The sequence below is a fragment of the Anas acuta genome, chromosome 5 (assembly GCF_963932015.1).
Source record: "Anas acuta chromosome 5, bAnaAcu1.1, whole genome shotgun sequence".
Taxonomy (NCBI): domain Eukaryota; kingdom Metazoa; phylum Chordata; class Aves; order Anseriformes; family Anatidae; genus Anas; species Anas acuta.
In genome coordinates, this window is record NC_088983.1 from 37,376,262 (window position 1) to 37,388,784 (window position 12,523).

A 12,523-nucleotide genomic window follows, 5' to 3' on the forward strand; every position below is an offset into this window, starting at 1 on the left:
CCTGGGATCCGCGCGGAGCTTGGAAGATAACTGACACCATGAATCAAGCCCGGCTCCTTTCTTCAAGGGGAAAGGGGAGGAACAGAGGGCCAGGATGGGCGTCCGGGGAAGACGAATGATTATTTGGAATGGAGGTATTCAGGAAGAGTTACAAAAGAGTAAGGGAACACGCAAAGGGAGACCTAGTGGCTTATCCACTCTGCCCCAAAGGGGCCAGTGCTTGGAATTTCCATTGCTCTGTCCAGTTTAATTTTAAATGTCTCAAAGCAAAAGGCCTCGCTCCCCTCGGGAGGCTATTGCAAAATCCCACAAATCATCTGTGTCTTTTACATGACTGCCCCTTCCTTTGTGATAGTTCATTTAATTTTCTTTGTTTTCTCTTGATATTCAGCACTGCCCCTAGACATATCAGTTCCAAACAGCAATTTCTTCTTCCTGAAAACATTTTTCTCCCTTCTGCTGTCTTCTCTCAAGAAAAGAGCTATCTTAAAAATATCTGTGGAAGTTATTATTTTGTGCACCTCTGCAGGATCTGCATCTGCCTGCCGGAAGACAGCATGGTTCTGTTGGATCTTACAAGGCTCTGTGAAATGGGGACCTCAGCTGCTGTATTACAAGAGAAGTATAAATTGGCAAAAATTCTTGTATAGTAAGAGTTTGGAGCTTTCCCTTCCCAATCGCTGATCATTTTAGATGCCAATTTTGGCAAACTGCTTACTAGGTCATGTTAAAGCTTCTTTAAGTATATAAAACTTTAACCACCAAGAAAGCCAGACTTCTATCAACAACAATGAAAAGTTTAACTACCAATCTTTGGGTAGGAGATTCCATTTTTCTTTCAAATCCAAAACTCAAGCAGCCTACGCTATCTGTGGGATTGGGCAGCAACCTAGCAGTAAATTTCTGAGTTTATAAAGGATCCTCTTTTAGAGTCAGTGGTGACTGGAGGATCATGAGAACTGTATTTCACTTCTCAAAAAAGGTAATATTCGAGTGCTTGGGATTTCTAAAGTATTTACCCTGCACTTCTGAAAATCTAAGCAGAAGCCTTCCCCTCCCTTGAAGTAATCTCTAACATTTTCCTGTTTTTCCATGTAAAGAGAAAATAGCTTTTCTACATAAAGCTAGACCAAAGGGTCAACATATGACTTCGATTGGAACTCTTGCTGTAATGTTAACTGTGCAATCCACACACAGCATGACAATAACACAAGTGAGCAGAGCGGGAGGGAGCAGAGTAGTGGTTAAAGTCATCAGATGCTCAAAAACAAACTCTGCAGTTTCCACTATTCATCAGTTTTCGGATTTTGACCTAAGTCTGCACTCAAATTGGCACTTTGTGATTTGCTTCCTGGCCCAAATGCCCAGAGTCCTCAGCGCTGAACATCAAAGAAAAAGCTTGCTGCTTGAGTGGCTCCCTTCCAGCCTGTCTGGCTCTCTGCTCTTCCCCATCTTTTGCTTTTTTCATTAGATAGGCAGCTTTGGATAAGAAACTATGGAGCTTTGCAAGGCTTTGGGGATCCATTTATCAACTTTTGTAAGATCTTTTCCACCTTGACGCTTTTGCTTTCTGGCTATTTCTAGAAACACTGGATCGGGGAGGACTTCCTGATAGTGACCTTGTTTATGTTGTTGGTTGCAGAGCTACTTATCCTTACTTCAATGTCAGCAGTGGTACAAATAACATTACTAGAAGCAGTGGTACCAGACCTAGCTTTTTCATGTCACGCAGCTCAAAATGCCTGACCAAAAGGCCTTATCAGCAGCTTGGCTTCCCTTTCAGGTGTAGAGCAAAGTTTTCACGCTGCATGTGAGGCACCGGATGACTTCAAAGAACGAGAAACACAAAAAGGATTAGGGAGCTTCTTGCTTCCCGCTATTCCTCCTGCAGATTTGTAGCCAGTCTCAACCAGCTGCCTGCATCCAGTCTGGGCTCACGAAGCCCCAGTTCCCCGCAGGTCCTCTGGCAGCACACAGGAAGGGAACGGTCTCCAACAATGCAGGAGTAAAGGGAACTTTTAACTCAATGTTAAGCCTCTTAAAATATGAGCTGAGGTTCCTCTGAGATTTTATTAAATCTGCCAGCCTGTGAAATACTGCCCAGTGGATCAAAGACACAATGCGCCCTTTCTTAGCTTGTGTTCAGCTCTTCATGGATCTCCAAAGGGCAGTAGGGCTGCAATGTCTCGTTAGGTCAGTCACTAAATACAAGGAACCCAAAAATTCACCAGAGACCAAGAGTCAGGATGGGACTCTGCCATCCCTTGGGGAGCACGACGTCTGACCCTTTTAATTCATCTTCACTCCCTTCTCCCCCCAGTACACTGAGAACCACTCACTGCTGCCGATGTATAAAACCCTGCCACGACAACTACTAAAAAGGGCAGCTCCATGCTGGCATTGATCCTGCCTTCATCTCACTGCATTCATTGTCTATGAGAACAGAGGCAGGATTAGAAGGGGGTTTAGAGTGCAACCAGGCAGTAAGATTAATAACTGCTCTTGGGTTCATTCATGATCAATTGAGTGTGTGTGAATCTGCAGAGGACCTTCTTTAAACAATCAGTAGGGATAGTAGGGGTGGTTGTGGGACCAGAAATCCAGCAAAGCACGTTTCAGTTACACAGCATTTCTTGTGGGGAGGAATTACAGGTTTTGCTATCTCTAAGTCTGCAAATATGGCTCTGCTTGTGTAGATCTGCTGGTATTTACCCCCAGATCCATTATATACCTTATACTACCCAGAAAATCTACTGACTCCAACGGGCACACAGTCAAGCCTTATGTGAAGGAAAGTTTGCTATCAGGAACGCTTCCAGGTACACACTCGAAATGTGTCAGCTGCTTTTTAAACAAATTAAACACCTTGAAGCCTACAGAATAATACATTTCACCAGATTTGTCCCAGCTTTATCTCCTACAAGTAAATACAGATAAATCACATGATCTGGTTCCTTTTCCTGGAGGGTTAAGCATTTCCTTTAAGAATTCTTGTATATGTGAATACAAGATACAGCACGCACAGAGGTCACAGAGGTGACTATTAAATGGGCTTTCTGTGAACCACCACGTTGGTAAGACCTGCCTGCTCAAAGTTCAGGAGTTGCTCATGTAAAAATGAAAGGTGCAGCCACGTGTGAATCAAAACTGTTTGGCCGTGTTGTCCATTGATCACCTAATTCTGTTAACATCACAAATCAACGTATTTTTGCAGGACTTCGACTGAAGAGTAACCCAGGTGCACACGAGTGGGGAGTGCTTCTGGCCACCACTCTGCTGGGAGTGAACTCACGTGGAAAAGGCACATGCTGGGCTCTGATTAAAGAATATGCAGCATCATATTATGTTTATTTCCAGAAATACCCGTATTTTCTATGTGTGTCTCACTTTTTTTTCCTGAAAAACATCAAAATAAAGAACAAGCTACATCTAAAGGAATGCCCACATCCACTACTGAGATGGTGCTGAGGGTAGCAGTTGGCCTCCCTACACGGTACTACAGAACAACTTTGGAAAAAGGTGAAAAATAAGTTTCCCTATGTAATGGTCAGCAATACCTCATAGGCATGTCAGTGCAGCCCTGGAATGCCTAGGGCCAGGCTTCAAAAATGTGGAGCCCTCCAGGCATTTTGCTTGGCCTGACAAAGGACAGGAGGGAGGGCACATGGTTGCTCTGCCCCTGCTGCACTCCCTAACACGTCCTGTAGGACCAGAATTCATACTTGAAATAATGGAGCATTACCTGAATAGACATCCCACAGCCTGCATACAGCAGCTGGCCCTATTCCTAAGCATTTAGAAATTGGCCATCCCGATTTAATTGAAACAGCAGGAGAATTTATGGAAGCAAAATTTAATTCCCCTAACTGATAATTGAAAGATTAACTTCTGGAGGGAATGCCTTGAGATTTTTAATGACCACACACGATCAGGACCTTGGTTTAATATCTCAGCTATCCATATAGTGCTGACTAAAAGAGTGCTGAGGGTAGCAAAAAAGGGAAAAAAAAAGGGGGGGGAGAGGGGGAAAGACATATAGGCCTGTGCCACCCAATATGTAATGTAAAGAGGTTAGTGTCAGACCCCAAAAATCTGTCTGTCCAAGGAACTTCTTATTGATTAGCAATTTATACTGGCATTAGTGAGAAGGAGTCCAGGAAAAACAGAGCTGCTACAGTGTGTTTTAAATCAAAACAAAACAAAAAATTCCCACAAAACGCCCACATGCTCTTGTTTTCATTAAGCCAAGTGCCAGTGGCTTCTGCAGACCTCAACCAAGATCGTTAATGTTCTGACTTGGACTACCTTTATGGGACCACCGTATGAGACGCTCATATTCACTCTCCACAGTAATTTTAAATTCTGTTTCCAATTCGTGCTAACCTCTTACCTCCCCCAAAACATTCATGAAAAATACACATTGGCATTGAAGGGAGAATGCAGCCCTTCCCATTTAACACGATACACTGGGGCAAGGGACAGGGGAAAGCAGAAGCAGGCTGTGCAGTGAGGCTGCACCAACTGGCCCAAGGTAGCTCAGCAATAGCTGTGTGGTGCTTTATCATCGCAGGGCTATATGACTTGATCAGATTATTATGAATTAGACCTTCTTAAATGCTGCTGAAACACAAACCTCTTTGGCTGCTTTAGCCCAGAGCAGATGATGGAAATCTCCTTTTTTGCTGATATGAAGCTGCTCTGCTTTGGGTTGGAGGCACAGCAGTCCGAGCAGCAAGGAGGACAGCGGGTAAGCAGAACGCATCAGTCTGCCAGGCTGTCACACCAGCACTAAATTCACTTAAAAAAAAACAACCAGGAGAGACAGCTGGTAAGATATCTAAGAATGCTGATACTTCTGAGAAGGGGAGCGAGACACGGGTCATTTGTAAAAATAGCAGAAACCCTGTCTGTAACTTCAGCAACGTTCAACTTTTGTATTTAAAAGGGTCCTTGGAGGCTGCGGCTTTCGTGCCCATACCCCAGCTCCCAGGGAGCCTGGGAAAATAAGCTCATTGTGTCGGAAGGCCTTGAAAGGGAAAGGCGGCTTGCGGGAGGACGGGAGGAGGGGAAGAGCAAGAACCCAGCTTGAAAACGCATGGAGCGAACTAGAAAACAAACACGTACCTACCCCGGCACGCACACAGGCCCTTAAACTCTGCCTGAACTCCGAAATCTGAGACCAAGCTGGTTTGGGAGCCACTGCTCACTTTTCTTCTTCTTCTCCCCCCTCCCATTTTTTTTTTTTTAAAGTCATCGTTTTGTTTTCAATTACCTCCTCCTTTGTAAGGAGGAAGAGAAAAATCAGCAAAGTTTTGTGTGCGCGCGTGTGCGTGTCTCGCAGGCAGCTCAGGAAGAGCGAGCTGTCAAAAGCCCAGCCCAGTGTCTGGCTTTCTTGGTCCTGGTGAGGATTTTATAAATATTTGGGAGGTTGCACGGGGCGGGGGGGCTGCGGGAGGGCGGCTCGATAACTTTTGGGCCCACACAGCACACAAGTTTTGAAAGCCTGCTTTTCATTAGCATCGCCTAGCAACCCGCTCATCTGCTGCAAATCTCATCACGCCCCAGCAAAGCATCCACGGCATGCTAATCTTTTCATTTAATAGAAAAGCTGCTGTAATCTTTCTTCCTTTTCCTTTCTAAAAGAGCAGACAATAATAACGATAAAAAAAAAAAAAAAAAAAAAAAAAAAAAGACTCCGGCCCTGCTCCTCCTGCTGCCCCGCACCCCCGCCGGTGCTTTTGCAGACCCAGCGCTGCGCCGCGTTCCCATGGCCGACCCGTGTGTGTGTGTCCTGCCTGATACGGCCCAGCTGCGAAGGCGAGCTTGGGTCAGTTTTTGCTTTTTGTGTCAGGCGTGCTGGGAAGGGCGGGAGGAGAGGGGGAGTATTTTTCTGGCTCTGTGCTGAGAAAGGAAGGAGGAAGGCAGGGATACGGCACTCGCAGGCAGAGCGGCTTAAAGGCAATCGCTGGCTGCGGATCCTGTAACCGAAGCCTCCCCAGCAGGCAGGAGAGAACTGGTTTGTTCTGGTGTGTGCACATGCATGCGTGTGCATGTTTCGGTGTGGTGCACAAGCCCGAGCTCTCCCTACATCCACAGGAGGAGGGCGAGTGGTGCTCCCCAGCCGACGAATTCCTCCCCCGAGCAGCTGCACGGTGAGCCCAGCGCTGGAATCTCCCCGGGCCTTGCCTGTCCTTTCCCTCCGAAAATATCACGCCTAAGGGGAGGGGAAGTGGTTTGGACAAAATAAGATTTGACCTGAGCATCTGCCCAGAACTGAAACCAAGCGTCTGCCTGCCAGAATTGTTGGCTTTCGATAAAGCTCTGATCATTTCTCTTGCCACCTGCCCATCTTCAAGCATGTCTGCGCTTTACGGGCCCACCCGGAAACACCAATCTGTCGTGAAACAGGCCATGCGTACAGCTCCTCAGCTGGACTCTGAAAACATGCAGAAAAGCACATTTTCAACTATCCAGGCCCATTTTTACAGATAAGCGCTCCAATAAACAAGGTCTGTGTTACCCTGCCCTGTGCTCTTCTGCCAGTCTCTTTCCCCTCTCTTTTTTTTTTTTCTCTTTTTGTCTCTTTCTTCCATCTTTTTCGTACTTTCAAATATGTCTTCTCCTCCCCGCTCAGAAAGAAGAAAAGTCCTCAGAAGTCCAGTTATGGGGGTGCCCCCCCCTCTGCTTAGCACCCTGTCCTATTTCCTGAAGCTCTGACCCTTGGCCACCACCACACCCACACGTGGCGATGGACAGCAGGCTCCCTCACAAAGAAAGATGTTTCCTTTTCCCCTCTCCAGCATAATGCTGGAAGCATTCCCATTAGTGAGGTGCTATAAAGATGACTGCAAGATCACAAGGCCCTAAAGCAAAGATTAAGTCACTTTGGGCAATAACGTTGTTGTCACACCTAGGGAAATGACAATGGGGCCATTGTGTAACAGATCAGGTAGAGATACTACAAATTTCCTAAGAAACCCAGATTAAAACTGGAGCAGTATGATGCCTTGGAAGCAGTAAATGTTATGTAAAGTTGGAAAAGATACTGATATTGTGGAAAACGTCACAGTGCTTTACATTCTTAAGTGGTATCAGGGCGAACAATTTATTTTCATCCCTATTCTTACATGTATAGCCCCAGTAACAAAACTTCGGAGAGCCCAGCCGAAAGGATGGCTGTAGGGCCAGGGGAAAGGACTCTGAGGAAGTTCAACCAATCTCAGCAACATCCTCTGGCAACAACTTCAAAAGGTTTCACGGAGCAGAGCGCCCACAAGCAGATGAAATGAGACCCTTCATGCACCATTTACTGCACTTGACAGGGAAGAACTGCCAGGTTTCAGAAAACACAGCCACCTCCTCTCTCTGCTCTTCTAAACAACTCCGGTGCTACCAGCTCCAGCTCCCTGCGCTGCAAACGTTTTCAGAGCCATCAATCAGGTGAAAACCCTGTTCCCTATGCACACACTGGGCTTGAAACCATTACGGGCTGGCTCTGCTCCCACAGCCAGCTGGAGACAGAGGTGCTTCAAATGCGTTCTACGGGAAAGGAAATACAAACCCCACCTTCGGTGGTTTTTAATTAAAAAAAAAATCTCAAGCCTCATTGGTTCTCAGGAAAACATGGACTTGGCTCATGTTTAAAGTGATAGTGTGGAAATAAAATTAGTGTTTTAACAAATTCCCTTCCCTCTGTTACCAGGACTGCTAACAAAAGGGCTGTTCACTGTAAAAATAAGACTTTCTGGTCACTGGGAGGCAGGTATTTTGGGCTTAAAAGACGAGTGAATTCAGTTATGAATCGACTCCTCTTGCTAGGAACTTGCACCTATCTTTTTACAGTCCTGCATTTCTTTGAAATCAGTTCTGGACTATTCCAGGGACAGTCAGCTCTGTTAGGCTGGATAACAAACAGATAGCAAAGTAATTGCACCAGATGGCAGAGAGCAGCAAGTGAGGAATTGAATGCCACTTATCCAAATGGTAGATCATTTCCTGACAACTATCATCTCTATAGAGATAGAGGAGGATATATTCTTGTGAGTGGAAAATAAACTGGAACGGAAACAAGGTTCCTTGGTTGGGGTGCAAACTGTGATAATGGTAATTTTTCTGTAGTGTCCCATTGAACAGAAATTAAATACGTGACATGCCTCAGTTTGGTCTTTGGCGAACTTACAGGCAGGTTTCTGATATGCCAGCCTAGCTGACATTCTTCTTGGTAGAATGAGCCGAGAAGCCAAAAACTGAATGAACATCCTTCAGGCCCCCAGAGGACAGGAAAGGACTTAAAAGGTTATAAAACATACTATTTTTTATTTCTGTCAACATAAAGGTAAGGAAACATGACTGCAAGCTCCTCTTGTTAACACTGAGTTCAAGTGTGTGGATACAGCTTCCTCACAACCTCTACTGGAGAAAAAAATGTTAGAGCAGCAGCAAATCATCTGTAATGTTCTGTACTGGGAAAGGCTCAGGGATAAGCAAACAATAGGTCCTTATATGCATCAACCTTTTTAAAAACCAAATTGTAACAGCTTCACTGTACAATTTATTCTGCTTGCTAGTGGTCATGTTCCTGCAGTATTGGTAAAATGACAGCTTCCAGTGAACAACACACAGAAGACATTCACATCACTGGACAAGGCTGAGAAATACAAGCTTTCACGGTGTTCTGCAGTTCAAAGGGAGGAAAGTTTGTCATATTGGCAGAATATTAGCTGAGGGAAAGAAAATGTGTGAAGGCAGTTAAATAAGGTTACACAGGTGCTGCTACTTCAGACTGTGGAAAAGAAATAAATTGTAATACATGTGAAAGAAAATAATCTCCCTAACGCTCGAGTCTCCGTATGCAGGGATAAAACCACAAGCCTGCTTCAGGAGTGTTGCCCTCCTCGAACCAGCCAAACATCACACTGACATTCTTTAGTGACTTGTGGTTTGGGGAGATGGCCATATGCAAAACTGAGGGCTGCGCAGTTCTTAGAACTAGGAACTATTTGTGTATGTTCTGGTAAACTCGGAGATGCAATCAAGCCAAAGAAAATTTTACAGGCTAATAGATCTCCGTCTCATGATAAATTTTATAGTCTCCTAAGACGATTTTATCATTTCAGGCCACTCCTCACCCCTTGCAAATCAACAGAGAGTTTCCAGTTTTAGTGGGAAGATGAGAAGGGTTTAAATGCTGCCAATATCAAAACACAGCATTTCAGACTAGTAGGAATTTGGAGCAAGACTTCTGTGATTGCTAGAAATAGGTCAAACTCAAATTACATCCGAGAGTACTGCAAAACTTTAAAGAAACCCAGGGAAAGAAATAAATGAAGTTATTACACTACTAAAAAAAAAAAAAGCCCTTACCTTGAACTAATTTGTACTGAAGTAGATACAATTTTACCAAAGGGATTTTTAAAATTTAAATTGTTAGGTAGGAAGAATTATTGCCTTATGCCTTACCAAAAGTCATCTTTGTTCTGGACTGAACTACTATATATATGTATAAATTTTTTAAGAGAATTCATACAGGAGATACCCTTAATGTTTCTACAGACTGAGCCTATCAGTGAAAAAATATCAAGAGTTGGACTTGTTACTAAACATGGTATTTTTTATTAAAAACAAACAAACAAACAACAAAAAAAAAACAAACAACTGGCTTCACTAACTTCTAGTTGTATTAAACAGGTATAAAAAGAAAAAAGAAAAAAAAAAGGTAAAAATACCAGGTTTTAGTTTATCATTGTCAAGCACTTCTAAATATAAGCTGGCAAATTGCGTCACCCCTCCACATTCCACCACAGGAAAATGCTGGTATTTTTAGGGTTCGGGTAGCTTTAGATCTAAGATGCACACTTTTAACTGCCTGCACAAGTAGCAGCCATACTGGTCTTTCTAAAGGCAAGAGGGGATTGAAGCAGGCATCTTGCCAGCCAATTGCTATCTAACAGCAAAACAATGAGATTTAAAAACCCCAGTGTACATGTAAGGCCTGGAGATGAGCCCCTTTAAATTCCATCTCCCTGCGTTTTTTTCTCCTCCTTATCTCCGCCCTAATCTTAAACCTCATCACAGCTGTCACCTGGCCCATCAGTGTCCTGCTTCCACTCCTTGCTGCTTCCCATTCTTGTTCCTTCAGGATGCCCAGAGGATTACTGTGAACGGGGGATATCATTTAACTTCACATTTCCAAACACTGCCTACCAGTGACTCAGCAGTTCAGAAAGGCAAGGAAAAGGTGTTGCAAAAGATGGATTCATCTTGTTCTGAAATGTGCTTAGAGTATCGTTGGATAAATTTTCATATGAAAATAAAAATTCTTTCCCTTTTTTTCCTCTTAATATCCCATCCATCATTCGTTCAGTAACGTGCAATCTGTACTACAATAAGAGAGGCAACAGGGCTTCTTAAAAAAACAGAGTTGCTTTAATCACAGGTCAGACAACATGTTTGTTCCCAACAATACTTGAAACTATCAAAAAGAAACTTTCCATCTAAATCATCCAGAAGCAAGTCCCTTATATAAATATTCCTGGCCCAAAAGCTATGGTAAGTTTACAATTAGTTGAAAACAAGATTTTGTAATGGAAAGCATCAGACAACTGCAACAGCGATAGTCTGATTAGTTCTGCCTTTGCATCAACGGTGCAGTGACTGCAATTCCCAATGGCAGAACAAGCAAACACATCCAAAACAACATCCAAAAGGACTCCTTAACAGATCACTTAGGACACATCAATATATCCAGATGTTCCCAGCTGCCTGAACAACAGGGGCAATTCCATGCCTATCTCTGCGCTGGTATTAACTCATGGGTGTCCTCTGGAGGTCACTGCCTGGGCTTTCATGTGGTTACGACGCCTTTGTGGTAAATCCTTTCTGGTTTTGCAGGTGTAGAGATACGTGTCTTACAAACACAGCTTTCTCCTAACTTCTCTGCTCCCTCCTTTTGCCAGCAATTACTCAAAAAATGCAGAAAATATAGCAAAAACAAACAAGGATTGCCTGATCAAAGCTTTCTCATTCTGTTCTACCTGAAACTCAGTTTAGTGCCGATAAAAAGTAACAAGCCCTAGGAATGCTGGGCTCAGGAGTTCTCTACCAAACACATCGGGGATGAGCAGCAGCACGATTCCCCTGTCTGCCAGTACACAGCCACTGCATTCTCAGGCAGAGGAAGGCTGAGGACAAGAAAAATCCATGGCTTCTGACCATGCAGTCTGGGACTTCCCTGCTGACACCACCACCTTCCCTTCCCAACCATCATCTTTCTGTAGATAACTGCAAGGAGCACTGCTGACTCTTTTCAGAAAGACTAAAGATGCTTCAACCAGTTTTAGCTGGCCTAAAAAAAAAACCCAGAGGATTGTTTTTCAGCCAGTTTAAGCCAGTTCCTGCAACTATTCAGGTCAGGAAAGTGCAAGTGCCAGTATAAGGGAAGGCGAGGGGAGCACACAGCTGGGAGCTGAACAAGCAGGAGCACAGCAAACCGATCACTTTAAATTGCCATGGAGATGAAGCCTAGCAAAACGCAGGAAGAAAAAATTTGCAAAGAAACACTTTGCAAATCTACTGAGTTAGCTCATGAGCTCCTACATGTTCGCTCCTTAAAGCTAAAGCATTTTTTCAGATATTTGTAAGAGATCTTCCCTGCTTATAACAGAGGTAACTGGGCCCTGCTCCACTCCTTTCCACTGAAGGCAGTGGAAAGAAATCATGCTGCTTTTGAGCAGCAATGGCAATCAAGGCAAGAAAAACAAAACACAACCAACAAACACAAGAACAATGAAACTAAAATATAGCCATGCAAAAGTAGTCCAGAAGGACAATTACAGACAGCAAACTACCGTGAGAGAAGTGGTAAATGGAGTCACTTTGGGTTTTGCACTGAAACCTGCTCTGTTGAACATCCTGCACTAGCTGGAAAGTGGAAATGATTTACAGTAGGCAAATTTCCTGGTGTGTGACAGCTTGAATGCTGGCACAGTCGCGGATATAAATCGATGCTCCCCGGCTTGTAAATTAAATAAGCTTTGAATTCTTTACGAATCGGCAAAGTGTGTATAAGCTGCTCAAAGGCAACCTGGCGTGTACCTAAGGTAGGCTATGGCCAGACGCTCTCTGTGCAAACAGCTGTCTTAGTCTGAGATGTGACTGCCCTCCAGCTGCTGTACCTGCCACCCTGCTGAAGGCTGCCGTCGCCCCAGCTGTCAGCGTGAGTGCTCCTAACCCACTTCAGGCAGGATTTGTCACGTCAGTGTAAACGACTGGTTTGAGCTCATGCACCTTTCCCTTGCAGGAAACATAGTGGGGAGCGCACACACGAACCCCTTCCACGGTCGGAGGTGGCCAAGAGAGGTCACTGGTCAGTAATCGGGCTGAGTACTGCTCCCAGCTGGCTCCGGAGGAAGGGGGCTGCCCAGAGTTTTTGACTGCTTTCTTGTTTACATCTGGAAATTGCATGGGTTTAAGCAAATGTACAGTTTATATCCAATTCTCTTAACTACTGTAAACCCTTGTGTAA

At 44.4% G+C, this 12,523-nt stretch overlaps 1 protein-coding gene and 1 long non-coding RNA gene across 9 annotated transcripts in view; one reads left to right on the top strand and one right to left on the bottom strand.

The window, feature by feature from the left end:
* The window catches only part of RAD51B (RAD51 paralog B), a 465,395-nt gene that overhangs the window by 112,941 nt on the left and 339,931 nt on the right, over window positions 1-12,523 (bottom strand). The window lies entirely within an intron of this gene.
* LOC137857528 (uncharacterized) lies at window positions 4,764-8,157 on the top strand. Its single transcript, XR_011097124.1, has 2 exons — window positions 4,764-5,401; window positions 6,097-8,157. It is a non-coding gene; the product is annotated as an uncharacterized lncRNA (long non-coding RNA).